We start from the raw sequence: 24,288 nt of genomic DNA, 5'->3' as shown, positions 1-24,288 counted from the left end.
CACTAAGTTTTCTGTTGGTTTGTTTTTATAACATTTATATTGTGGCTTTTTTTTTTTTCAGTTTACAAAATTGGAACATGTTCATGGAAGGAAAAGCGAGACAGTACAGAAAAACGTACTTAAATCATCACCCAGTGATTTCACTTCTCTGATTTTCAAATAAGGCATGGCGAGGTCAAAGGGCATGACCGTTTTTAGATCTCTGATACACGTTCCTGGTTTGCCACTGGAAAGTTTCAGCCTGTATAAGCTCCCATGAGCATCCCCTCACCCGCACACTGGCTGCATCTGGAGTTTAGCTCGTTTTAATTTCTCCCTAGGCAGAGTCCCTGTTTGCGTATCTCAGAGGTGCTCGTGTTCTGTGTTGCGGTCCCCGCGGGGGAAGAAACCACTATCTGCGCTTGGTTAGGGGCCCTGGCTTTCCTTTGTACTTTCCTGTATGTATGTGTGAATTCACCCATTGTAAAGAGCCCTTTGTGTTTTCGGTGTTATGCAAGGTGCTATGGGCAATACCAAGGTAAGTAAGACTTATAAGTAGCTCGCAGCCTGATAGGTAAAAAAAGATTCGATGACTCTTAACACGTGTGATTATGTGCCCCAAGAGAGGGACAGTGCTGTGGAAGGCCTGAGAGAGTAGCGATTAAGCCGAGGCTTCGGTTCCCTTCAGTAAATCTTTCATGTATTCAGCCAGTGTTTGTTGAGCGCCTCATATCTGCTAGGCACTGGGCAAGGCGGTGGGTGGACACTGCTCCATAGAACAGGCATGGTCCTTCCTCACGTGAAGCTTCCAGGGACTAGTGGTGGTGGTATGAAATAAACAGGATGAGTGATGGGTGCGGAGGAGAGTGTAGTTGGGGCAGGTTTGCCTGAAGAGGTGGTGTTTGAACCAAGATAAGGAGTCAGTTATGCCTAGGAGTTGGGGGAGAGGATGCTGGGGGTGGGAAAGAATACTCCAGGTAGGGAGAGGTACACAGGTGAAAGGCCCAAGGCAGGAAAGCCTGTGGAATGTTGGGGAAAGTGAAAGGAGGCAGTGTGGCTAAAGCCTAGAGGGTAAAGGGAGAGAGAAGAGGGTGAAGGTTAGGATCAGGGGAAGGTTAGGAAAATGATGGAGGGGCCTGGTGATGCAGGGGATTTTCCTTCCCTTATTCAGCAGCTGTATACCAGTATATGAGCAAAATTTCTCTCTGAGTTGGCATAGAATAGTCCTCCTAGTCTGTAATTTTTTCATAAGGGGCAGGAAAGATCTGTTACTCCCAAGGGCCAATGTTTTTATTCATTGGCTTGCCTATAGTTCCCCTTTCGGATTTCACATGTGAGCTCCCTACTGGACTTGGGTTTGGAGACCTGAGTTTGTACTGCTGCTCTGTTACCAACTTGCTGCGTGACCTTAAAAGACCCTTAATTTCTCTGGGCCTCATTTTCATCCGTCAATGGGAATGATGCTGATCTGATCCCAGGGTCACGGTGAAGATCGAATAAGTATCTTAAACTGCTTTGTAAAATATGAAGTGCTGTAGACATATGAGCTATCATTATTATTTCAATGAAAGATTTCTTATCAGTGAAATAAAATAAGAGTTGAAAGTGAAGCATGCCACCAGGAAAGGGCAGAGTATACCTTCCAGGTAACCCCGAAATGGCAGATTCAGCATAGGTGGCTCTCCTTCAAGAGCTTGTTGTGAATGCTGTTCCTCTTTTCTCTTTCATTTCATCCACTGGGATAAACCATTTCCTTCCTTTCTCCTTCCAACAGAATGGGTTACAAAACAATCCATTTCACTTCTCTGGATTCCAGGACGCATTTGATATAGAAGCCAGAGCATCTGCTTGGAGGCCAAGAGAGCCTTGTGAGCAGAGATGCTGCGGTTTACTGGGCTTTGGTTCCCAGCAAACATAGATGCCCGGGTGTATATTTAATTGGGTTTGGGAAGAAAGGCAATTAAGGGCACAGAGCCACGAAAAACAGTCAACAGCGCACAACCAGCCCACACACCACCTAAGCAGGGCAGTTTCAAGCCAAAGCTTTAGGCTTGCTTTTGGATTTTTAAAGGGGAGCATTTTTTTTTAAGTAAAAAAAAAAATTTTTCCCTTAAAAAGTGACATAAATGCTTTGGAAATAAAGTGCACTTTTTTTCCCCTTTCATGAAGCTTTTTAAAAAATTTGTCTTCCAGCTATTAAAATGATAGGTTGGAAGACCTGTTCTATTTGACCAAAAGAGAAAGTGACAGTAAGTGCAGTTAACTATCCCATGTAAAGATAAATGGGTAGTGTGTGGTACCATGTTTACCAGCATTCTTTCTCTGCTCTCATTTGTTTGTTGTTGTTTTTGTTTTCTTCATTAGTTTTCCCTAAAGTGATGCATATGCTTGTTGTAGGTAGACAATTTGAAGATGTATAAAGAAAAAGTTTGTAATCTCTCCCCTCTCCCTGCTCCCCATTTCCATCCTTCTGAGATAACCACTGTAATCAGTTTGGTGTGTATCTTTCCATACCTTTCTCCAGGCTCCTATGTGAATGGATACTTTGTGTATGTATGTGGTTATTCTGTTTTGTCACAAGTGTGATTGTACTTTATTATTTTGCAGTTTATTTTTCCCACTAAATAATACATCATGGGTACGTACAAATTTGATTCACTCTTAAATAACTTCAGGGCTGTAGATCTAGAGGTACCACAGTATATTCAACCATTTCTCCTTTGGCAGATACTCGAGTTATTACCATTTTTTTTTTACTAAAACTATTGTTGCGTTAAATATCTATATGTACATATCTTTCTTCACTGGTCCTTTTATTTTTATAGATTATATTTTCAAAAAATAGTATTGCTGGGTTAAAGGGTATACGTACTTGACATTTTAATAGATAAAACTATCCTACTTTACAAAGAGTTCTAATAATTTACATTCTCCCCAGCAATATATGAGTACTTCCATTTCCCTAAGTCTTTACCAGTATTAGATATTCTCTCTTCTTTCCTCCATCTCTCCCTGCTTCCATCTCTATTGTTTTATTTCTGACGAAGCTGATGGGGAAATGGTGTTTTATTTTTGTATATTCTTTACTACTAGTGAAACTGAACATTGTTTCATGTTAATTGACCGTTTCATTTCCTCTTCTGTGAATTTCCTTTGCGCATTTTTCTTATGAATTATTTGCCTTTTTCTCAACAAGTTGTAGGAGCTCTTTATGTGTTTATGTATTAAGGATTCCATACGTGTTGCAAATATTTTTCCTAATCTATTATGTTTATTAATTTGTTTCTGTATTTTTCTTCATAGTGTCTGGATTTCTTGCCTTGTTTAGGAATAACTTCCTCACCTCAAAGTTACATAAATATTTTCCTAAATGTTTTTCTAATACTTTTATGGTTTTAATTAATTTAATCCTGAATGTTTAATCCCTTTGGAATTTATGTTTATACATAGCAAGAGGTAGTGATCAAGCTTTTTTCTAGATGGCCAGCACCATTTATTAAATTAGCCATCTTTTCTATTTTGTGTTGAAACTCATCTTTGTCATAAATAATTTCCTTTATTGTATCTATTTCTGAACTTGCTATTCTAATCCACAACTTATTTGTCTATTCTTATGTTAATACTGTATCTTTTTATTATAATGTCTTTACAGTAAATTTTTCTTGTAAGACAGATCCCCTATTTATTTTTTATAATTATCTTTACTATTTCTTGGCTAATTTTCTTGAATACTTATTATTCCATATGAACTCTAAAGTAATTTTTTTTTTTTTAATAAATTTATTTATTTATTTATTTTTGGCTGTGTTGGGTCGTCGTTGCTGCACACAGGCTTTCTCTAGTTGCGGCGAGCAGGGGCTGCTCTTCGTTGCAATGTGCTGGCTTCTCATGGCGGTGGCTTCTCTTTGTTGCAGAGCACGGGCTCTAGGCACACGGGCTTCAGTAGTTGTAGCACGCCGGCTCAGTAGTTGTGGCTCGCGGGCTCTAGAGCGCAGGCTCAGTAGTTGTGGCGCACGGGCTTTGTTGCTCCGTGGCATGTGGGATCTTCCCGGACCAGGGCTTAAACCCATGTCCCCTGCACTGGCAGGCGGATTCTTAACCACTGCGCCACCAGGGAAGTCCTAAAGTAATTTTTTTTATTCACCCATCCAAAAAGACCTAATGGTATTCCTATTGGAATTTAATTAAAATTATGTAGTCACTTGAGAAGGATGGCATTTTTGGATAGTTAGGCTTTTCTACCCAGGAGCACGCTAACTGGTTTGGAACTTATGCATTCTATTTCTATATTTTGTTGCTTTTACCTTTAGAATTTCTATATGCATCATGGGTGTATTATCTAAAATTAAACAGTATTTCTGCGTTTGCCCTGAATAATCAAAAACCTTACCACATTTAACTCTGATTTCTCTTCCATCTTCAATGTTATTATTGTCAAACATGTAATATTGTCAATATTGTCAAATACGTTTTTACCTCCTCATTTAGCTTTGTTTCACTCAATCAGTACTTCTTTAAATTTACCAATATACTTACTAATTTTGCTCACTGTTGATTCTAAAATCTCACTTATTTTCTGTGTTCAGCTTCTCTTCTGTTGGAGAATGTTTTTGGAGTTTGTCAGTGGTAAACTTGCTCAGTCAGTTTTTGTCTGAAAATGTCTTTTGCCCGCACTGTTGATATTTTAGAATTTTAGATAGCATGTATAATGATTATGGAAGTTATGTATGCCTCTGTAAAAGTTTTCAACTCAAACAGAAATAGTTAATGTAAAAAGTGAAAGTCTTTCATTCCTTTTTCTGAGTCCCAAAGAGAGCTGCTGTTCATAGTTTGCTGTTTGCCTTTTTCTATGTAGATACAAAAATTTTGTATATACACAAATGGTGTACATTTTTCTAAGCATAAACAATCATGGTCGTTTTTTTTTAAAAAGCAATAATATATACAATTTTACACTACTTTTTTTTTTTTTAATTTATTTTATTTTTATTTATTTTTGGCTGCGTTGGGTCTTTGTTGCTGCACGCGGGCTCTCTCCAGTTGCAGCGAGCGGGCTCTAGGCGCGTGGGCTTCAGTAGTTGTGGCTCACAGGCTCTAGAGTGCAGGCTCAGTAGTTGTGGCGCACAGGCTTAGTTGCTCCACGGCATGTGGGATCTTCCCAGACCAGGGCTCGAACCCGTGTCCCCTGCGTTGGCAGGCGGATTCTGAACCTCTGCACCACCAGGGAAGCCCTACACTACTTTTTAACAACAGAGCATGTACATTTTCCCATGTCAGTACGACAAAATCTCCCTCATTCTTTGTAATAGCTGTATAGTTTCTCATCACATTGATACACCATAATTTACCTCTTTTCCTATTAACAGACATTTAAGTTGTTTCCTCTCTTATTTTTTTTTTTTTTACTTTTACACAATATGTTTTACTGAACATTCTTTTACTTATGTGAGCATATTTATAGTATAAATTCCTAGATATCTGACTGATCCAAAGGATGTGTGCAGTTAATATGTTAATAGATGTTGTTAACTTGTATTCCTAAAAGACCATTTCAGTTTACAACCCTAGAGTATGTCTGGCTCTAATTTTTGTTTTTCTTCTGGTTCCTTAGAATTTCCATATTGATTAGTCAACAGTGGAAAATCTGAAGAGATGCGAGCTGGAAAAAGAAACTAAACCAGGTGGGTAGTCACATTATTCATACCACTACTGCAGCATCACGAATGTTTACCTAAATACCTTTATTTCCATTTGAAGAGGGAAAAGAAATAGATTCCAAATGAAATTAGAGAGGAATGTGGGCCCCATGAAGAGGCAGGTTGGCCCTTTTCAGAAGTTATATAACATCACTCTGCAATTTCAATCATGATTCCATTTACATAGTTTCTCTATAGCAAAAGAAAGACAATTTACTTCTGGTGGCTTAAAAGAGAATGGGTTTCTTCAGCCATCTACTTAAGCAGATGGAATCATTCACAGGAGTTATTAGCAAACCTGGGCATGATGCCAACTTTCCTGTCCACCAATTGTTTGCTGTAAAGGTATTTTCATAAAGACTAGGGCACATTTTGGGAATTTTAATACTGTGACACAGGAGCAAAAGCAGGCAAAACCCAGCCCAAAGAAACAAGTACAGCCCAGTGATCTGATGAGGAGAGATGGTGCAGGTCCGTTCCAGTTGTAAGAAAAATGCAGTTCATACAACATAGAATGGCCTGCCTGGAAGTATGGCCACCTTGGGTTAGTGTTCATATTTTTATGGTATCCAAACATTTTCTAACAGCTTCTGACCCGTGGTCCACCCACCTCCCTTGCCCCCAACTCGCCTACCCCTTTCCAGCTCCATCCTCTTGCATTAGGGCAGAATCTCCAGCCTTTAATTCTCTGTCCAGGTCCTAGTAGTCCTGGGAATTTGGGGGGTTTCCAGCTCATTTGAATTCCCTCTCATGGCCTGGCCTGGCCTGGCCTGCCTCTAACACCTCTCCTAAGATTCCTCTTCTCTGTTGGCAGAGCAAGAATCTTATCTGGCAGGCAGCTGCCCTGGATCTGGAACTCCCCAGCTGCTTATCAGCAAGGCTTTTGGGCCTTGCCCTACAGTAGCTTCTTGAGCCACCAGGTTTGTGTCCTGTTCTGACTCAGTGCCGCTGGGAATCCCCTGGATGCATATATTTGCAGTGACTAGGATGTGGCAGTCAGCTCCCAGGACTGTTTATCTGGCCAAGATCAGAGGACCTTCTACTCCAATTGCTGTGGGAGCACTGGGTCCCAGGCACTGAACCTTGAGGGTGCTGGGGTTATATGAAGTTTAGAGCCTGGGTTTTTAAACAGGCTTCTGGGGTTCAAGATTTCCCTGTAAACATGGGTACAGTATTGTATGCATACACACACACATACTTTTCTAGGCAAAACGTCTGTAGCTTTCCTCAGATTCTCAAGTGTGTCTGTGACCTCTGAGTTGGAAGAATCGTTGGTCTCGAGAGCGCCTCAAGTGATGTGGGGCACTGCGTCCCCTGGGGCAGCAGCCTCCCACGTGCCAGGATATCTTGGGCGACCTCACCAAGCCTCTAGGTTTTTCTGTTTAGGGGTGAACTGGGACAAATTAGCTAATATCACTGAAGCTCAGAGCCATCTGATGGGATGTCCCAAAGTCCAGTCATGGAATTGTACCCCCAGCCCCTGTTTCATCTCACTGAGCACACTCTGCGGGTTTTCTGGTTTCTGAGTCTGCAGCTCGGAAGGGCTGCTCCGGCAGCTACGCTGATGGCAGTGGGAATAGTGTTGATAGCTAAATTTCAGTCCGGCTTACCACTGCCAAGAACAGTGTCAGATACTCTGTACACCTTATCTTATTTGATCCTGACAACTCTCCACGGAGGTTGGAACTGTTATTTTACATATGGAGAAACTGAGGCACAGAGAGACCTTGTAACTCACCAGAGACCACACAGCCAATAAGTCAGTAAGTAATACATGACCCAAGCGCATGAGCTTAACCACCAAGCTTTATGGTGAAAGTAAAGGGCATTTTTAGAAAAATAAAGCAGAAAAAATATGGGGCTGTTTAGTGTAGGGCAAACTGCCCTGTATCTTATAATAATAGTAAGAACATTGCCATGTTATACCAGATATGAAAAACTATGCACACAGCACTGATCTTAAATCATTAAGAAAAGGTTAGTGGGTAATACACTAATGCATTAGTGCAATACCTGAGAAGAATTTATCTCCATTGTAGTTCAGATAAACGTTTTTTTTGTTTTTTTTTTACAGCTTTATTGAGATATAATTCACATACCACACAGTTCACCCATTTAAAGTATACAGTTCATTGGCCTTCAGTATATTCACAGAGTTGTGAATCTATCACCATAATCAGTTTTAGAACATTTTCATTGCCCCCAAAAGAAACCCTACACCCTTAACTCATCACCCTCCTAAGCCCCCAACCCTCCCCAGTCCTAGGCAACCACTAATCTGCTTTCTGTCTCCACATAAGGTTTTGATACTTAAAAGAGTAACAGTGTGGGAATCTTGGTGATCTGGAGTGAGTCATTCCCTGAGGAATAATTAGACAAATGAAATTTGACTCTAATGTATTTTATAAATGGCTTTATTAGCTAAGAAGCTACAAGCATGTCTTTGATATGCCCAAATTTAGGGTTGACATAGGCAAGAGACAAGTTTGTTTCTGAGTAATTTCCACTTGTCAACGTCACCTGTCAAACGGGCTCTTCTCAGCGAGTGGCTGTAAAACAATGATGGTTTCGTGGGGCCACATTTCTCCACTGGTGGCAGAACCAGTGGTGGTTCAGCATGGGATCTTTTTTCTGTCATTGGAATCCCTGGCTTGCTTCTCTGTCTGCCTGGCTCTAGTTGTCAAAGTGAAGGGCACTCATGTAGTTGCCCATCACTCTGAAACTCAGGACAGGACCCCATCAGGCACTCAGAGGATGTACAACCACATGCTCTCTTGAACTCTTGTCACTTTAGCAGATCCACTGTGTATCTCTCCTGACTCATTCATTCATTCGTTCTTTTTGAAAACATTTATTAGGCTCTCTGCACCTGGCACTGTGGTGGGTGCTCAGTCAGTCACTCTGAAAGCTCCTCCTCCCCATTAGTACAGTACGTGGCCTTATTTGGCCCACGTGGGCAGAGCCATTTGCACTGAGACAAGCCAGAGGGGCAGGGAGTTTGGTAACAGAACAGTTCTCTGATGGGGATGAGACAGATGCAGTATCATCCACATCGAGATAGAGCCGTCCCCAGAATGCACCCATCCTGAAGAATGTGCGAGGAGTCAGGGATGAGGAAACCCAGGTTCAAGGCCTGATTTGGTCACTAACTGCTTAGAGGACCTTGGGTGATCCACGTAACTTCTCTGAGCCACGGGCTGTCCATTATGAGGGTTAAATAATGCAGTGCCTCCCAAAGTACCTTCAGTACCAGTGCTGGGAAGAGTCTGTACTTAGTAAGTGTTGAATGAATGACTGAAGGAGTGAAGGAACATTCTGTGATTCTCAGAGCTGGAGCAGAACCCTAGCAGGTCAGGCGACCAGGTGGAGACAGGTATAAATGAAGACCAAGGAGAACCTCGCTTTCTTCTCCCAGTCAGCCCCTCCTGCCACTTTCGCCCCTTTAAGCTCGCCTTGTCCTCGGCTCCCACATCCTCTGCTTTCCTGAGCCAAAGAGAGCCTCCGCCTTTGAGGCCTTGGGCCTAGGAGCCAGCCAGGCCTGGGTGTGAATCGGGGGCTCCAGTACGTCTTCGCTGTGTGTAAAAGGGATCTAATTGTGCAGGGCTACAGGGAAGCGAAAATAGGATGATATGGAAAGCATTTCTTACCATAGCTGATGCATAGCATATACACCCATAATTGGTAGCCATTTTTATTTGATTATTATCATTGTTATTTGTTTGGTCAGGAGCCAGGGCTCACATGGTGGTTTTCATCACTGGCTTGAGAGTGCAAATGTTCTTCAGTTCTTATTTTGTTTGTTCATTAACGCATTCATATGGATATATTTATTGTGCATCTTCCACACGTCATGAACTGTGCTGTTTGCTGGGGATACAGTGACAAGAGAGTCAGGGTGCCTGTCCTCCTAGAACCAGTTGGGAAGGCAGATATGGGACAAGTGTATCAGCACCTGTATGGTGGTAAAGCAGGGAGCCCTTATCTTTTTTTTTTTTTTTTAATAAATTTATTTATTTATTTTTGGCTGCGTTGGGTCTTCGTTGCTGCGTGGGCTTTCTCTAGTTGCGGTGAGCAGGGGCTACTCTTCATTGTGGTGCACGGGCTTCTCATTGCGGTGGCTTCTCTTGTTGGGGAGCACGGGCTCCAGGCTCGCAGGCTTCAGTAGTTGTGGCACGCGGGCTCTAGAGCTCAGACTCAGTAGTTGTGGCACACGGGCTTAGTTGCTCTGCAGCATGTGGGATCTTCCCAGACCAGGGCTCAAACCCATGTCCCCTGCATTGGCAGGCAAATTCTTAACCACTGCGCCCCCAGGGAAGCCCGGGAGCCTTTATCTTTTCTGCTGGGTCAGGGAAGAGGACACTGGGCCTGGGGGCTGGCCGTCCCCTGAGGACCCAGTGCCTGGAGGTAGGGGGCAGAGGGCTGGAATACTAAACCGAGGGGCTGGAATCTTGTGCAGACTGTGGTTACGTGGGCCGAAGGCACAGGGGAATCTGTACTCTCTGCTCCAGTCGGATGGTTCCCGGCTTGCAGACATGTTGTTCTTTCTGGTTCCAAGGGAGGCTCTTATTTCATTAGTAGTCTTCTATGTTGTGTTGTGTGGATTGTGGGCTCTGCTTCTGTCCGGCGGCAGGAGGAATGGAAGGCGAACTTTGTTTCTCCTTTGGTTTAGGACGGGAGGGCCCCAACCCTGCTGGCCCTGCCTTTGGGCATACAGTGTCTGTGCCTGCCAGGGATGTGTGAAGAGATGCCCTTACTGCCCCCAGGCCTCACTCCCTCTGCACTAGACGGAGGCTCTGAGAACTGGCGTGGAGGGAAAGCGTTACAGCATTCATTTGGAAATGCCACAGAAAGGGTAAAGTCAAATCAGAGCAAAACTCCAAGTCAACTCTTGTCCTCCAGGACCCTGGAAGGTCCTGGCCACCCTCAGCCTTATCTCTCCCCACTTGCTGCACCCCAGCCCTGTGGCCTCCTTGTCCTCTTTCTGGATACCAGGCAGGCCCCACCTCTTGCATGCTGTCCCCCCTGCCTGGCCCACTTTCTCAGGTATCTGCCTGCTCTCCTCCCTTCAGGTCCCTGCACCCGTGTCCCTCTCCCAGAGAGGCTCCCTGTTCGCTCCTAGAAAACCTCACTCCCTTTGCCCTTCTTCAGTTTTCTCCGTAGCACTGTTGTCCCCTGATGTTTACTCTGTTTGTTCGTTAGTATGGGTCGCTCCAATAGAATTCGAGCTTCATGAGGGCAGAGAGTCTGTTTCATTCGTTGCCGAATCCCCGGTGCCCAGTGAGCAATAAATATGAAGGAGCGGAGGGAGTCATTTCCTTAAAGTTAGTGACTGGACTCCTGAGCCCCGCTCTGCCTTGTACATCTTACCGTTACAGCCCTTAATGACCACGCTTTTTAAAGATCCTTAAAGTTTTAAAAGATTCGTATACAGAAGTGGTCCCTAAACTCTTTTCGCTCTCATCACATGTGTGGGCCATGACAGTCTTCCATCAGTAACAGAGGCTGACAAGGGCAGTGATATTGGCTAGTAAGCACACACCGCATTCCCCGCCTGGCATTATTAGGATCCCTGAGGGAGGCAAGGGGTATAGTTTGAAGCTGTTCCCCAGTGATTCCAGAATTCTGATATGTGCGCCCCCGCCCCCAACGCCTGGTTAAGAATTATGGGTGTTTGGGTCGACCTCCCTAACTAGACCTTGAATGTCCCTCAGGGGCCCCTGCTGTCTCACTGTTTTTGTATCTGTAGCATCTAGTCCCAAACCTGGTACACACTGAGTGATCAGTAAAAGTTCATTGCATGAATGGATGAATGAATTGATATTATAGAGATGATATCTTGCTTCTTTTCATTCTCCCCAGCGGCTTTGGGGCACGCTTTCTATAGACTTCTAAAGGAACTGTAGAGGGACCCCGAGCTGGAAGTAACATTAGAGATCACTCTGTTTACCCACTGCCGCGTAACACATCACCCCCAATACTTAGTGGTTTAAAACGACAGCAGTAATGTATTATCTTTCGTGCTTTTTCCTGTGGGTCAGGAATTTGGGGACAGCCCAATTGGACAATTCTGGCTTGGATCTCCCATGCAACTGCAGATAGTGGCATGTGCTGGAACAGCTAGGGACCAGCGCAGCTAGGGGCTGCCTGCCGCATCTCTCTCCATGCCGTCTCAGGACCTTTCCATGTGGTCACTTCATGGGGCTGGTTTGGGCTTTCTCAAAGAATGGCAGCCTCAGGTATCCTACATGCAGCTCACAGCTCCAAAGACAGGTGTCCCGAGGGAGAGCCAGGTAGAAGCTGTGACACCTTTTCTAACTCCATCTTGGAAGTCATGTCTGTTGCAGTCTGTTAGTTAGAAGCAAGTCGCTATGGCCAGCTCATTCAAGAGGATACAAATTACACTTCACCTCTTGATGGGAGGAATGTCAAAGACTTTGCAGATGTGTTTCAAAAACACCACAGAGATCCCCAGCTTACCTCTTCGTTCTACACTTGAGACCCCCGAGGTCTGAGGGGGAAGGACCTTGCCCAGAGCCACCTGGCCTGGCATCGGCAGAGCTGGAGCTCAGTCCAGACCCTGGACCTTTGGCCAGCCTGCTTGGAAGTGATCTCACTTTCCCTTCCAGCCCTCCTTCCACATTATGACAGGGACTGCCATTCTCTGGGAACCTTGCATTTTATCTGAGCCCTCACCAAGTTTAGGTAATGTTTAAACAACAGAAGACCTGGGGAGACTCAGTAAGCCTGGTCCTCAAGCAGTAATTCTGCTGGAGTATTCTGCCTCTTTCCAGAGACCTCCATAGAAGCACAGACTTTCACAGATTGAAGAGTTTGTATCACTGTCCCAAATGCCCAGCCCCCAGCCCTACGTGAAGTGCTGACACTGCCCAGCCACAGGGGGAGATACAGCGGCTGAGTGGGTGAGGGTTTTAAAATGCGTACCCCCAAATACTTGTTTTTACAAAGTTAAATAAGAAAAATTAGAATTTGGCGGCAGAGTTGAGAAAATCAACCCAACATCACTGAAGAGATTCTTAAGATTTTAAAATTATAGCTGGAAATTCTAAACAGGATTTTGCTTAAGCTTGGGTAAAATGCATCTGGGTATATGCTTTAGCCAGCATTGTAGAATATTTTCTTAGGACTTTATTGCTTTCTTGTCCTTCCTTCAGAAATGCCTTATGATGAGGTTGGGGATAGAGGAGAAAAAAGGGGAGAAAAGGGAGTGGACAGTTTTTTTTTTTGTTTTTTGTTTTTTAAATAAATTTATTTATTTTATTTATTTATTTTTGTCTGTGTTGGGTCTTCGTTGCTGTGCGCCAGCTTTCTCTAGTTGCAGCGAGCGGGGGCTACTCTTCATTGCAGTGCGCAGGCTTCTCATTGTGGTGGCTTCTCTTGTTGCAGAGCACGGGCTCTAGGCGCACGGGCTTCAGTAGTTGTGGCACGCGGGCTCAGTAGTTGTGGCTTGAGGGTTCTAGAGTGCAGGCTCAGTAGTTGTGGTGCACAGGCTTAGTTGCTCCACAGCATGTGGGATCTTCCTGGACCAGGGCTCGAACCTGTGTCCCCTGCATTGGCAGGCGGATTCTTAACCCCTGTGCCACCAGGGAAGCCTGAGTGGACAGTCTTTAACAAACCCTTACTTCTTGCTAGGCATGATGGTAATTCATTTCTACACTTCCTGGCCTAATAGTACAGGCTCACTCCTGCCCCATACTCCGTGGATAATATGACCTTGGGCAAGTACTTAGCCTCTCTATACCTCAGCTTCCTCCTCTGTAGGACAGAAATGATTAATGCTTTCTACCTCAGGGAATTGCTGTAAAATTAAATGAGATAAAGCCTGAAAGATGCTTAGCAGTGGGACTTCCCTGGTGGCACAGTGGTTAAGAATCTGCCTGCCAGTGCTGGGGACACAGGTTCAAGCCCTGGCCTGGGAAGATCCCACATGCTGCGGAGCAGTTAAACCTGTGAGCCACAACTACTGACCCCACATGCTGCAACTACTGAAGCCCGCGCAGCCTAGAGCCTATGCTCCGCAACAAGAGAAACCACCGCAATGAGAAGCCCGAACACCGCAACGAAGAGTAGGCCCCGCTCGCCGCAACTAGACAAAGCCCTCTCACAGCAATGAAGACCCAACGCGCCAAAAAATTATTAAAAAAAGAGATGCTTAGTGTAGCATGCAGTCAGGACTCTGTAAATGCTGGCTCTGATTATTCCCCCAAACCACCTTTCCAGGCAGTTGTCACATCCCCATTTTGTAGACGAGGACTCTGTGGCTAGTGAGGTGCCCAGCTCCAGGGACAGAAGCTGAGCGACCCCAAGCCCTTGCTGTGTCACCGCACCATGCAAGACTCCAGTCGCTCAGTCGACATGCAGTAGCGGTGGGCACAGGGGCTCTGGAGGCCTCGCGACCTGTAGGGCCCCCGTGTCAGTGTCCCAGAGCAGGGCCATTTGAAAAGGCAGGGCCAGGAATCCACTTAAGAGGCTCTATAAAGAGCAGAGTGGCAGAGAATGTTCCAGGCAGAATAAACAGTCTCATGAAGGCCCTGAGGTCAGGAAGAGCTGGTTTGAGGAATTAAAGACCAAAATGGGCCAAGGAGAAAATGGAAATAAGATAAAAGGTCGCAGAAGGAGGCAGGGCCAGATCAGTGCAGGATGTCAGGGGCTGGTGTAGAGTTTGGATTTTGCCAGATGTGGAATGGAAAAGCATCAAAGGTTGAATGAAGCAGGGGAACCACATGACCCAGTGTCTGATGTGCAAACATCACACTGGCCCTTGTGGAGAACACAGACTTGGGTCGAGGGCAAGAGGGGAGCAGGGAGGTGGTGAGGAGACGCTACTAGGGGTGCAGCTGAGAAATGATGGCGACCAGGTGGTGCACGTGGAGGGGATAGGGGGCAAGTTCAGGCTCTCTTCTGCAAGTAGAAACGGCAGGACCCGGTGACGGATTGGACGTGAGCAATGGCCCCAGGTTTCCAGCTTGAGCAGCCTGTACAGCGGGTGATGGCCCCAGGTTTCCAGCTTGAGCAGCCTGTACAGCGGGTGCCGGCCCTGAGCTCAGGGAGGCTGAGGGAAGCAGGCTGGTGACTGGACGTGTGAAGTTGGAAACGCGGGGGAGATGTCCAAGGGAAAGGCTAAGTAGGCTGTTAGGCTGCACATCTAGAGCTCTTAAGAGAGGCTTGGGGCTCTGTGGGAATCATCAACACAGACTATTAAGGCAAAGGGTGAGAACCCCCAGGGGACAGATAGAGAAGAGGACAGCAGGCCTGGCCCTGGTGGGGGGGTGAGGGAGGCGTCACCAGGGTCCCTGACAGAGGTTAGGAAGTGGCCCGACAGGCCGGAGGAGGCGCAGCGGGGGTGGGGCCTGCAGGCCCTGGAGGAGAGTGGTCTGAGAAGAAGGGCGTCCATGGGGACCCTGCTGTTTCCTCCCACCTGGTGGCCTCCCAAAGCAGGACTCCCCGCCGCCTGCCCCCGGGGCTGCATGTCTCTGGCCCCGTGGGTGCAGAGGCCAAGACCCTGCCCGACTGCCTCTGAAGGAAGCCTCACTGGGGGGCCTCTCTCGGGCATCAGGTCCTGCCCTGGCAGGAGACGGGTTCCTCTCTGGCGACTTTGCTCTGGGGGTGTCCCTAAGGGACTAGATAGAGCTTGGGCCGGTCCCCAGCAGGCCGCATGTAGCCAGGACCAGCTGTCCTGCCCTTTCCCAGCTTCTGGGAATGTGCTCAGTCCGGGGCCCTGACTTCTTTACCTGCCTCAGTGCCTCTGTGGGTCTGGCTGCCCATCACAGAGAAAAGCCGGCTTCCCTCTGAGTTTGAGGAATGCCAGCTCAGGAGGCCTTGGTATTTCCATCAGGTTTCCACGGCCCTTTCTTCCCTCGGAGAAGCCTTAGAAAGCATTTTCCCCACCCCTCGGGAGGCCTGTCCCAGGGCACCAAGTCCCACTCTGTGCTCTGTGTCCATTGCAAAATGGTCTGCTTTCTTATTTGTATGGTCTCTGCAAATATTTAATTTATAAAAAAGAAAAAAAAAAAAAAACACAGGAAATGACCTTTCTGGTATATTTGGAAAGCAATTTGGTGCTGTCATGGAATCTGCCTGAGCGATGAGGTCTAAAAGCTGCAGACTTGGAACAGACCATGTAGCTTTTGGCAGAGGTTGGGGCCTCTTCAGTTTACAGAGCTGGGGGGAGAATAAAAACAGAAGGGAGAAGACCGAGTCCCGTGGGGAAACCCGACAGCGCCCAGGGCAGGCACCTGCGAGAGCACAGCCTCTGATCCTGGGCCACTGAGGGTCTGGGAAGCGGAACATAAGGGCTCTTCTTTTTCCTCCCAGGCATTCAGGGTCAAATACCTCACCCTGGGAAGGCCCCCAGACCTCCCGAAGATGAGGAAGGGCAAATGAGCGTCACTCTTGAGCATCGCATAGGGCCCAAACTGAGATAGGAGGTGGTAGATCACTTAGACCCAGATGGGCTGTTGACTCTGCCTGGGTCACCCTCTATCCAGCTTTTCTGTAGATCTCAGCCCTAGGTCACATCCTTAAGGAGCCTTCCCTGACCATACAACCTTAACTGAACCGTCCACACACAGAGAAACCTGTTCTCTTCTTCCACAGCACTCATCACAATCCACGATGATAGATTCGTTTACCTGTTCAGTGCCTCTCTCTCTCTCTCTTTTTTTTTTAATTGAAGTATAGTTGAATTACAGTATTGCAGGTGTACAGCAGAGTGATTCAGTCACATATATATATGTTCTTTTTCAGATTCTTTTCCATTATAGTATATTACAGGATACTGAATATAGTTCCCTGTGCTATACAGTAGGTCCTAGTTGGTTACCTATTTTATGTGTAGTAGTGTGTACCTATTAATCCCAAATTCCAAATTTATTAATCCCAAATTCCAAATTTATCCCTCCCCCCCTTTTCCCTTTGGAAACCATAAGTTTGTTTTCTATGTCTGTGCGTCTGTTTCTGTTTCATAAATAAGTTCATTTGTATCATTATTTTAGATTCCACATATAAGTGATATCATATGGTATTTTTCTCTGACTTCTCTTAGTATGATAATCTCTGGGTTCATCCATGTTGCTGCCAATGGCATTATTTCATTCTTTTTTATGGATGAGTAGTATTCCATTGTATATATGTACCCCATCTTCTTTATCCCTTCATCTGTCAGTGGACATTTAGGTTGTTTCCATGTCTTGGCTATTGTGAATAGTGCTGCTATGAACATAAGGGTGCATGCATCTTTTTGAATTATAGTTTTATCTGGATATATGCCCAGGAGTGGGATTGCTGGATCATATGGTAGTTCTGTTTTTAGTTTTCTGAGGAACCTCCATACTGTTTTCCACAGTGGCTGCACCAACTTACATTCCTAGCAACAGTGTAAGAGGGTTCCCTTTTCTCCACACCGTCTCCAGCATTTATTATTTGTGGGCTTTTTGATGATGGCCATACTGACTAGTGTGAGGTGATACCTCATTGTAGTTTTGATTTCCAGTGCCTTTTTCTGTTATCACATTGTAAATGTCTTTTTAGTCTCCATTGTATACCCCATACCTGGCATAGTGCCTGGCATATAAAAAGTGCTCAGTAAACAGTGAGCGAATGAATGAATGAATGAAAGAAATGTCAGGACTGGAAGAGATTTAGAGATCATATTTCAGCCTTATTATTCAGATGGGGAAAAGGAAGCTGTGGGCTCACCCTGCTGTAAGGAGCTTGAGCCAGACCTCTTGGCCACTGTTATAATGCAGGGCTGCACAGCCTTTGCTCTCCCCTGGAATCTAGACCATCTTCTATTATTTAGTCATTCATTAAATATTCATTGGGCTTCAACTCTGTGCTAGGCCTTTCGGATATAGCAGTACACATGTCAGCCAGGGCGCCACTTTTGTGGAACTTATATTCACTCAGCACCATAAAGCACAAAAGAAAGAAGTGTAAGTTTTGGCCTTCTATGCACCACTAAACAGAGTAAAAACAAAGAAGTTGAAAGAAAGTGTCAGTAGGACAGTTTTACTGATAAGTCACCCAGTGAGAATGGACCATAGTAATGACTTACTAATCGCGCGCCTCTTCCCTTCCACGCATCTTGTCCGACTCTTTCCGAGCACATTGTCCCATTGCCTTTACAAGAGCCCCCTGAGCAGGAGGTGTTATTGTGAGCCCCACGTTGCTGAGGAGGAAACTGGGATCCAGAAAAATGAAGGCAGTTGTCCAAGGTCTCCAAGCTAGTAAACAGGGATGCCGGGCTGCACGCCGGCACTAGATGCCTCCTTCCAACCGCACACCCCCTGAGAGATTTGTCCTGTTGCTGGGGACTCCCGGGGGTGCAGTAAGGTGTGGGAGGAAGAGCTCTGGACCAGGAGGTCGGACTCCTGGATCAAGAACTTTGGGCAAGTCCCTCTCCCTTTCTGAACCTCACTTTCCCGAGCTATTAATGAGAGGCTTGTCTCCATGAGCTCGGGGAGCCCCTTCAGTTTGATGATTCCACAAATGATTTTGAGATAAGTGGAAAAAATTAATTAAGGTCGATCTCTAACTCATGCCTCATAACAAATAAATTTCAGATCAATCAAAGTTTTACATATGAAAAATAAAGCCATGAAAGTACAAGAAATAAGCAAGGGAGGATTCTTTACTAATCTCAGAATGGGGAAGACATTTCCAAGTATGATCCAGAACCAGGAAACCAAAAAGTAAAATATGGATCAGTTTGACTACATGAACAGAAAAAATGTGCATGTGGAGAAATGTCAGAAATAAAGTCAGAGAATAAATAACAAGTAAAAACTACTTGTAACGCCTCTTAAGGCCAAAGACTAATTGTCTTAATATTGATATATAAATAACTCCTACAGATCAGTAAGAAAAAGGGCTACAATCTAATAGAAAAATGGGCAAAAGGATTTGGATAAACAATGCACAGAAAAGGAAATACACATGGAAAGCTGCTCGGTTGCACACACAGGAGCAGTACAAGCTGAAGCAGCGGGGGACCGTTCTCACCTTTCGGGTTGGGGGGAAAAGACTGTTGATGAGAATGTGGTGCCGCCAAGTGCTCCTCACATACGTCCAATGGGAATTAACCACTGTGGAGGAAAATTTGGCTCTAGTCAATTTTTAAAATTTACATATCCTTAAAAAAAAATTTACATATCCTTTAATGTGGCAATTCTACTTTTATGGCAACAACGCCAAAGTTTATCACTCAAGAAATCATTAAATTGGTCTACAGCAGTGAGACAGCACACACCATGCAACCAATTAAAAAAAAAAAAAGTTATCTTGTAGTATAAGGACTTTGGGTTTGTTTCTAGAGTTTTTATATAATCAGTGCTGCGGTGGCTTCAGGATGATCTGGAATTGTTTCCAGGAAGTATTTTTGAATGAAAAAAGCGAGATGGAAAACAACTTTTTGTTTTAAATAAAAGAAGAAGGAAGGAAGGGAGGGCAGGAGGGAATATGTTTGTTGCCTGGATTATCTTGGGAGGACACAAGAAAGTGCTTGCCTGATGGGGGGAAAGCGTCTGAGTCCAAGGAGGCCACTGAGCTCTTACTCTTTTTCCTTTCATACTTTTTTTTTTTTTTTTTTTTGGCTGCGTTGGGTCTTTGTTGTTGCGTGCGGACTTTCTCTAGTTGTGGTGAGCGGGGGCTACTCTTCGTTGCGGTGCGCAGTCTTCTCATTGCGGTGGCTTCTCTTGTTGTGGAGCAGAGGCTCTAGGCGCGCGGGCTTAGTAGTTGTGGCATGCGGGCTCAGTCATTGTGGCTCGCGGGCTCTAGAGCGCAGGCTCAGTAGTTGTGGCGCGCGGGCTTAGCTGCTCCACAGCATGTGGGATCTTCCCGGACCAGGGCTCGAACCCATGTCCCCTGCATTGGCAGGTGGATTCTTAACCACTGTGCCACGAGGGAAGTCCCTCCTTTCATACTTTTTGAGTTTCATACCATGCACACACATACTCAAAAATGAAATAATTTAAAAATAAAGTGAATGCTTTCACTGAAAAAAAAATACAGAAAATTTAAAAATCATTCATAATTTAATTAAGTAATATTGATATGTGATCATATCATTGAGATTCTTCATTTAGCAATCTACGTGAACAATCTGTGTGAACAATCTATTTCCCCCTGTCTCTTAAAAACTTCACAAACATTTTAATACCCGAATGGTATTTCATTTGGATACAAATTAGTTAAATATGTATATATTTCTCTATTGTCCATTTAGGACATGTGACGTGCCCATTTAGGAGCTCATTTTGGTGTCTTTAGTTTTTGACTATTACAAGTAATACTGTGATGAACTTCTTTGAACCTTTATCCTCATGCACAACATGGATTACGTTCTTAGAAAAAAGTATTATAAGCTGACTTAGTGGCTCAAGGATATGAAAAAAGGTGAGGTTTCTTGATGTATCATGTTAAGTCACTCAGAGAGGTCCTGGCGTTTATACTCTCCTTAACAGAGTCTGAGAATGACCGTTTTCTGATGCAGCTTCCAACTCTGAGGATTCTTTCTTATATTTCCCCATTTGCTGTTGACTTTAAGAGCAGAGAGTGAGGGAAGAATACAAATGTTGAAGAAAAACGAAATCGTGTGCTTGTGCTGTGGGTCAGAGAGCTCCCCAGACGCACCCCACCCCCAGACCTGTCTTTGGAATTGGTCTTCCCTGGGGGGATGGGGATGGCAGCCGGAGCACACTGGCCACAGTTGGTGTTTTGCAGCATTGGCTTTTGAACTTGGTACGCTTCCTTCTCCGAGCCAGGAAAGTCAGCTTCCTACCCTGGGCAGCCTGTAAGGTCAGCCAGGCAAGGGCAGGAGCCAAAGCCCCAGGGTGTCAGTTCCAGCAGGAAGCTGGCCTTTTAGATGGAGCCTGTAACTCCGTCCATCCCACAGTGTCAGATGCTAGAGATCCTGGACCAGAACATCAGCACAGCCATCTACAGTGGACAGAGGCCTTTCCCACTGGCCAAAGGAGTGAGTCACTTTATGGTTTCCACAGATAGGGAAAGAGGGATGGAGGGAAGATAGACAGACAGGTAGACAGAGAGATTCAGATTTAATTTGGCGAGTAATTATTTAGTACCTGCTCTTTGCCAGGCCCTGGTTGAGCATCTGAGGATGGAGCAGCCAGAAACATATGGTTCAGCTGCCAGGATTAGGCCTTTCAGTCTGGCCTGGTGAAAATCCAGACAGGAATACCAGTTCTCATAGAGCCAACGGTCTAGCTGGAGGAAAAGGACTGAGGAGAAGGGGCTCGGGAGCTGGCGTGGCCTGCCCAGTGTCTCCTTCCCACCAGCAGGTATGGGTCCGCCTGAGACCTTCCCAAGTCGTGGTTATAAACTCACCTCGCAGACCTCAGAGGCTGTTGTGGCAATTTAGTAAGCGAGGTATGGAAAACATGATGACTTGATAAGTGTTACCTTTACGATTATTGTTAGAACCGTCATCATAATTTTTATTCTGTGTTAACTGCTGTTATTGCAACAGGCCACTGCCCTGTTCTCAAGCTTTGAGCAGTTTCCCCAGAGGGAGAGTGTAGAAGTGAAACTTCTGTGACCTACAGAAGAGCCACCTCTGGGACTTCAGAGAGTTCAGAGGTTTTTTTGCTGAGAAAGAGCCGGAAACACAACTAGGGCAACTTCTTTCTCTCAAGGCCGCTTAGAAAAATAGGCTCGGTGCGCCCCCTGCTGGAGCTGGGGGGGCTGCCTTAAACAGAATTCTGGGCCCGCCTTTATTCTGTTTTACAGATCTGGTAATGGAGGCCCAGAGAGGGGCAGTCTTGCTCAAGGTCTGGTGGCAGAGCCAGGTTCATAGCACAAGGTCACGTCTCTTGTTCTTCTCTCTGTCTACTACAGGACGCCTCTCTGTCTCCCCTGTCTGATCTTTGAGTGCCCCTAATTTATTCTTTAGGTGTCTCTTCTGAGCTAGGTGTTGTGGGGAGATGTGGTCTAGCCCTCCATAGCAGCCAGCCCCTCTTTTCACACAGCACTCACACGCACAGACACACACACACTAGTTACTGAGCCCCACCCTGGCTGCTTTCCAGCTGCTTCCTGCCAATGTCAGTTACTTTCTGAAAGCGTTGAACAATAACTTGGGCTTATAAAAACTCCTACCATTATAAAAATTTAGTCTTAGAAGTGAAAGTTCCCCTTAGACACAAAGTACCACACTTGGCAAGGTTTTTTTTCTTGTATCTGCTATCTTTCCCCATAGAAACTGGGTTTTCTTTCTTTCTCTTTTTTTTTTTTAATTGAAGTATAGACTTACAATGTTGTGTTAATTTCTGCTGTACAGCAAAGTGATTCAGTTATACATATATACATTCTTTTTTCATATTCTTTTCCATTATGGTTTATCATAGGATAATGAATATAGTTCTCTGTGCTATACAGTAGGACCTTGTTGTTTATCCATTCTGTACATAATAGTTTACATGTGCTCACCCCAACCTCCCACTCCATCCCTCCCCCAATCCCCTCCCCCTTGGCAACCACCAGTCTGTTCTCTATGCTTCTGTTTCATAGATAGGTTCATTTGTGTCATATTTTAGATTCTGCATATAAGTGATATCATATCGTATTTGTCCTTCTGACTTATTTCACTTAGTATGATAATCTCTACTTGCATCCATGTTGCTGCAAATGGCATTACTTCATTCTTTTTTATGGATGAGGAGTATTCCATTGTATAAATGTATCACATCTTCTTTGTCCATTCATCTGTCAATGGACATTTAGGTTGTTTCCATGTCTTGGCTATTGTGAATAGTGTTGCTGTGAACATAAGGGTGCATGCATCTTTTTGAATTATAGTTTTGTCTGGATATATGCACAGGAGAGGGATTGCTGGATCATATGGATCGTATTAGTTTTCTGAGGAACCTCCATACTGTTTTCCGCAGTGGCTGCACCAACTTACATTCCCACCAACAGCGTAGGTGGGTTCCCTTTTATCCACACCCTCTCCAGCATTTGTTATTTGTTGACTTTTTAATGATGGCCATTCTGACCGGTGTGAGGTGGTACCTCATTTTAGTTTTGATTTCCATTTCTCTAATAATTAGCAACATTGAGCATCTTTTCACGTGCCTATTGGCCATCTGTATGTCTTCTTTGTAGAAGTGTCTATTTAGGTCTTCTGCCCGTTTTTCGATTGGGTTGTTTGTTTTTTTTGTTGTTGAGTTGTATGAGTTGAAACTGGGTTTTCTTTAAGGTGTTGTTTTGCAACATGCATTTCGCAATTAACAGTTTATCTCAGACACTTTGCCATCAGTACAGGTCCATCTGGTGCAGGGTATTTTTTTGTGAATACTTTATAATTTGTTTAATGCCTAGCCTTTTGAGGGACATTTGGGAGCTTCCCTATCACTGACCTAGGATGTGCAGTAAACATCCTCATACTATAAAGAGCATTGGCATTTGCCTACGTGTGTCTAAAACTGGAATTGGCTGGGCCCATCTCACCTAGAGGACTGTGAGCTCGTGGTCAGGCCAGTGGCTTAGACCCCCCCGTCCCTCGCTAACTCAGGGTGTGCCAAGTGGCCAGAGTCCACGGCCTGACTTGTGTGATTTGATTGCCTTCAGGAAATCATAGGTGCTCAAAGAGAGATACTCGTATTCCCCTAGCAGATTAGCCTTTTAAAAAATATATATAATAGCAATACCCATTGTTGACAAGGGTGCAGATAAACAGGCAATCTTACAGGCTGCTGGTGGGAATATAAATAGGAACAGAACTGAATTTATGTTTTATTTCCTCATCTTTTTCTGTTATTATAAATACCATTATGTCATTAAGGAAAGCAACTTGGAAATGTATCAAAAATGTGTCTTAAATATTATTTCACCCTTCCCTTTAGCTTAGCAATTCTACTTCTAGGAATATACTCTAAGGAAATAATTAGACATAGGCACAAATATTTACATAAAGACCTAGTGCTGTCCATAGTGATGGAAAATGGGAAAGTGCCTCCATGTTCATTTCTAGGGGACTCATCAAATATATCATGGTGCATATACAAAAATCATCTAGAGGGAACCTTCATGACGTGTTTTAGGGAGTTTCAAACAGTAAGCTATAAAATACAGTGTACTATAGTATGTTCTCACAAATCCTTTTTTACATGTGTATGGCTCTTCTTTATATATGTGGTTCTCTTCTTTTCTCTCTCAGCTGTAAAAATCAACCAGCAGGGCTATTAACCACCATCTCTGTAGCAGTAACTCCTAATTTCCTGTCTTTCCTCCCAACCCATCCCCCATCTCATGAACCATCCTCCATCCACCTACTTATTCATGTCAGGAAGCTCACTTCCCCATCAGCCAAACACCAAGTCCTGGTGATTCATCCTCCAGATTACATCTAGAATGTGTCTGTCCATCACCACATCCTTCCTTCACCCACCATCTTTGGTTTTTTTTAAACTTTTCATTTTATATTAGAGTATAGTTGATTAACAATGTTGTGTTAGTTTTAGGTGTACAACAAAGTGATTCAGTTATACATATACATGTATCTGGTTTTTTTCAAATTCTTTTCCCAGTTAGGTTGTTAGAGAATATTGAGCAGAGTTCCCTGTGCTGTACAGTAGGT

At 44.6% G+C, this 24,288-nt stretch overlaps 1 protein-coding gene across 4 annotated transcripts in view; it reads left to right on the top strand.

The window, feature by feature from the left end:
• The window catches only part of PKIG (cAMP-dependent protein kinase inhibitor gamma), a 110,241-nt gene that overhangs the window by 75,321 nt on the left and 10,632 nt on the right, over window positions 1–24,288 (top strand). For all 4 annotated transcript variants that reach the window (XM_036824899.1, XM_036824898.1, XM_036824900.1 and 1 more), the window contains one exon: window positions 5,591–5,660. The gene's annotated coding sequence lies outside the window, so the exon portion shown is untranslated. The remainder of the gene's footprint in view (window positions 1–5,590; window positions 5,661–24,288) is intronic.

The sequence above is a fragment of the Balaenoptera musculus genome, chromosome 15 (genome assembly GCF_009873245.2).
Source record: "Balaenoptera musculus isolate JJ_BM4_2016_0621 chromosome 15, mBalMus1.pri.v3, whole genome shotgun sequence".
Classification (NCBI taxonomy): Eukaryota; Metazoa; Chordata; class Mammalia; order Artiodactyla; family Balaenopteridae; genus Balaenoptera; species Balaenoptera musculus.
This window is presented reverse-complemented; position numbering and strand designations above follow the sequence as displayed.